This window comes from Porites lutea, chromosome 13 (genome assembly GCF_958299795.1).
Source record: "Porites lutea chromosome 13, jaPorLute2.1, whole genome shotgun sequence".
Classification (NCBI taxonomy): domain Eukaryota; kingdom Metazoa; phylum Cnidaria; class Anthozoa; order Scleractinia; family Poritidae; genus Porites; species Porites lutea.
Window position 1 is genome coordinate 7,380,396 of NC_133213.1, and position 5,000 is coordinate 7,385,395.

At 37.2% G+C, this 5,000-nt stretch overlaps 1 protein-coding gene across 2 annotated transcripts in view; it reads right to left on the reverse strand.

Moving 5' to 3' along the window:
* Positions 1-5,000, reverse strand: part of LOC140923696 (uncharacterized) — a 62,351-nt gene that overhangs the window by 35,929 nt on the left and 21,422 nt on the right. The gene's annotated exons all lie outside the window — the stretch shown is intronic.

Consider the following 5,000-nt stretch of genomic DNA (forward strand, 5'->3'; position numbering starts at 1 on the left):
ACCTGAGCTGTTGGCGACCCCGGTGTTTGGCCTTGGCCTCTGTTCTGCATGCATAGGTGGTGTTCGCCTCATCCTCTGCAGGTGGTATTATTATTATCTGGCAGTATAAAACTTTGGAATGCTGTCCACATTATGAGTAGTATAGGGCGCATAACGTAACCTACACCAGTTGAGAAGCTATACTTAGAAGTAAAAAAAGTTCGGTACGAAACCTATAACACAATTCTAATACATAAAACGCCAATCTAGAATATTATTAAATTCTTATACTCTGTAAAACCTACGCAAAGACATGATGATATAATTATCTCTACTAGGAGCCTATTTAGAAAATTATTCAGTTTTTATACTCTCATTATCTCTTATAAACTTAAACGAGGCCATCATAATGTGGTTATCTCTACTAATTATAAAAGCCTTTTCAGAATAAGATCAACCTCTTATACTCTATTAAATCTACGTAAAAACATCAATAAAATATAGGTTTTGCGACACTTCTGTTTCTGGAGAAAAAAACACTAAAATCTGGTGTTCTTGGGGCCATAACTGAGTATTTATCTTAAATGTTCTGGCAATCTTCAAAGTGTTTGAGATGACCGTCTTCTGCACCCGCTCAAGTACGCCCCGGGCTCTCGCTCCTAGTAGCTAACCATCCAGAACGTCAATTATTACGTTGTACTGTTCAACACTGTAAACATTGTATCTTCGCTTCAGCTCCCACATGATGGGCCCATTCTTGAGTGTCTTTTCCTCATCTTTCTTGGCTCTACTCTCAATCCATGGGCAGCTCTTTTCAATTAGGCAGACTTCTTTCCTCTCGTTGCCGACATGTCGCGCGTCGATCCGATTTGCTCTAACTTGGTTTTGCTCTGCATAGATGGGAATATCCCAAAACGACTCACTCGTGGTGTTCTGGTAGCCTGGTTTTGGCATTACCGCTAAGTACCATGGTGGAACCTCTTCTATTAACCCATGCTCTCGCAGGAGCTCAAAAAAACAGAATCTTTAAAGCTGCATTATGCAGCATTATGACTTCGTTTGTGCCAGAGAGGAACATCCAACCAGTACATGTGCAACGCTCTCAGCTACCTTTTCACATTTCCTGCATAGGACTTCGCCGTCGGTGGAGGTTTGCGTCTTCTCCTTTGTGTAGAGTTTCGTAGGTAACAACTGCTCAAACAGTTCATTCATGCCCGCGATGGTATATGTAGGGCATCCATGGTATATGCAGCCCAACCTTTTAACCAAGCAAAACAGCTGGTTATGCTTAGGCTCTCATCTTCCCATCTGATACTGAATAACTTTCCTTGCCACTTTTTGTCTTTAGCGATTTCGAAGAACTGCATCTCGTGAGTTTTCTCCAACAGATTCCCAGCTCTTGCTGCAGTCACCACCTTTCCTTCCTTTGTAACACACACGGGATTTAGGATATCAAAATGAGGTGTGATGTTGAGTTCTTCAGCGTATTGTAGGTCTTCAGCGTATTACTACTATTATTATTATTATTATTATTATTATTATTATTATTATTATTATTATTACAAGTGATACTGGTAAAAGTAAATTATAATTTTTTTACACTATATAATGCTTCGAGTTTAAACCTTAAAATAATTTGATCAAAAAGGGTTAGCTTTTACGTCTTTCTTCGGTGCTGCATATTTATAAAAAGAAGGCACGGTTCGAGGTTGTCCGCTATAGTGAGAAGTGATTCTATTCTCTTTTATTGAAGTGGATGGATGAAAATTGATCGCTCTTTGTCATATACAAATCATGTTAAAGAAGAAAGTAAAATCAACTATTACAACTGATTCTTAAAGGAACAGTATCCCGTTACTGCGCATGCACCAAACTTTGATTTTTGGACAGGATGTCGCGAAATCAAAAGATGCGAGGAGAGTAAGAGAATCTTGAAAAATCCGTTTGCATCGCGCTTGGCCGGGTTCAATACGACACTAAAACTTCTCAGGATTATAGATCAATGATATATTGTTCCTGTTAAGTTTCGATTTGGGCAAAATCTGGATTTTTTGGCGTTACTTTTATTGCCGTTGGCCGGAGGACCAAAAGATTGGAAGCACTTTGATGCCGATTGAAGGCTTATTTCTTCTGCTAGCTTCCATACAAGCTCAGATAATTGTGAAAGGAATACGCAGAAATGAAACAGCAACAATAAAGACTGTAAGAAAGAAACCGTTGAGACATTGATGTGACTGAGGAGATCTTGTGGAGGGGAGCTTCGTGAAGCAGAATGTTTTGCAACGACGCGTTAGTCGCTAGTTTCTACTCCTGGTTAGTAAACTTTTAAATGAATCTCCCTACGGCCGACAAAATCAAACAAACAGGCGCTACATGTTTTGAAAAACTAGTGGCATGAAATCATAATATCATTTTTGACTAACCTTTGTGATGATTCATAGCGTTGAGATTGCATTTTTATTTTTGTCTTTCAAACGTTTGAGACTAGAACGCGAGCAAGTCAGGCAGGTATTACTGGACTTGGAGCGATTGACCTCTGACACGAGTTTCAAATTAGAAAATATGTTTTAAAAGCGAGCGGAACGAGATTTTCGGGTCGCGAGGCGGCCCAGCTAGCGATAAAATCGCGATGAGTCTTCGAACCGCGAGCCAAATTTTTATATAAGACGAAAGACTTCTTCGAAAGTCTAAAATATTACTTGAGAATATAAACAACAAATCTCTGTCGGCGGTGCGGTCCGGAAGGAAATCTTGTCGAGTAAATTTGACAGTTCTATTGTCTTTTGAAGAAAAAACAGATGACGCTCGCGCGTGCGCATAATCGGGACACTGTCCCTTTAAGTCGCGGCACAACCCGATTAATAAAATGGATTTATAAAGAAAATTATGTCATGTTAGGCCCCTTTTAAACGTGGAATTTCTTAGTTATGAAAGTAATTAAATACGGCAATTGATTCAGACGTCGGATATGATGGTGCCGAATTTAATACCGTTTGTTTTAAATATTCCCAGTCTCTAGAGATATTCTTTATCCAATATGTATAAGGGTTTCTATGATTAATTCAAGCCATTATATTCAGCACATGTGAAATGATTTGATCAAAAAGTTAAACGCTAAAAGATTTTAAAATTTATTTTAAAAAGTGAACGACGTTTCGACGCTACGTTACGCCATAATCAAGTTGAAAAGTGAAAAAGTATAAGGTGTTAAACGAATATATAAAATTTGAAACAATACATAAAATATTTGCGTATAATTCCCAAGGTAAGAAACACAATAAGAGAAAAAAAATGTACGAAAGTGTCACGTAAATAGTTTGGCGCGAATGGAGTTGGCTTGCGTGTTAAGAGAAGGCTTGATGTCCTTATGTATAACATCTCGTAGACTAAGCAATCAAACTTGCTGTTACATTTCCTCAGAACTTTGAAAAGATGGTCAGTCTTTGTTCTGTTGTTGCCATGCTGTGTTTCAAGGTGTTTCCCGATGGCTGAATAACGGTGTTCACTTATGCGTTGATGTAAGTGTCGGCCTCATGGGCTATTGACTCAGAGCCCATTGGGGCTCGAGGAATAACTGTTAAATATACCGCATTTTTTATATTCCTGTAAACTTACGTAACATTATGTTACTAACTATATGCACCACACAGGTAAAAAGAGAGTAATAATAATAATAATAATAATAATAATAATAATAATAATAATAATAATAATAATAATAATAAGGTTACGAAAAATTTGCTTCAAGGGGATTCGAACCCGGACCCTCAGAATCAGTTACAACTAAAGTTAACACCTCCACTGAACCACCTTGGTAAACGCTGACGATTCAATTTTTAAAGAGGTATATATTCCTTCCCTATAGTGATCGACAATGCAGACAAGGATAACTTTTTCGGTTCTTTTATGTTTTTTTTTTTTTAATTTCCGTGTAGAATTAAATCTTTAACTGGTCGAAGCTAGACGTAAAGCTCACAATAATCCCATTAATACTCTTTCAAGCTTGGTCCATGCCGGGGAACGTTTAAGTAACTTATGAACTATCGATCACCATGCTCGTAAGGTTCATTTCATCGGTCGGCGAAAACATTAACACAACATTGTTCATTGTTATTTCCATTCTTTTAGATTAGGGTAGCAAACCATTTGGCTTTTAGGATTAGAAGAGCTGCTACATGACCTCTCTGCCCGGAATGAAGAAAAACAATATGGCCGCCAACTACATCCGTTTAGTTTTTAAGGTTCTCCTTTATTAACAAACGTTGAACATTTATTTCGGCGAACAAACAGTTAAGTTGAAAAAGGATTTTACAAAAGTCTAAAGAGCAGGTCTCCTTTTTTATTTTAACTTGCAACATCGGTCAATTTACGCAACTTTAAAAATTCTGGCTCTGTTTTCGTTTGGTTCTGCTCAGTAAAAATAGAATAATAATTACTCAGAGACAATACAGTGTGAAGAATTGTTGAGAAAAAAGGCAAAAACTTGCCAATTTATGACAAAAAAAGGTACTTTAAAAACAAACTAAAACAACCAAAACGCTTTGATCATGAGACTGGTGATGTCATTTCTTTTGGTCATGAAAAAATTATCAGGTAGAACACTACTTTCCGCAGATTTTCTCTGCCGTGTGAGGTTGACTCTCTACAGCTCTCGGCCTAGTCTCGCGACTTTTTCGCTCATGTTCATTACTCCCTTAAATTTTAAATGTCGGACTTCAACTGGTCACTTTTAAATGCCCCACACAACTAAAACCTCAAATATGCTATTGGATATAGGAAGATAATTTATGGCAATTGTTATCTTGTTGTGGTCTGACAGTCTTCTATGTATAAAAATGTAAAAGTTATAAAGCTTTTTAAAAAATTGCCTCAAAGGATTCTGGGAGATTTTGTAATGATAATTGTAATTTACTTTTATGATTATTATTACCTTTTAGCTTTGAAATAACCTTTGAAATTATTTTTGCCTATTTCTTTACGAGCCTGAAATCTGAATAATCCTTGCGACGCTGCACCAAGTA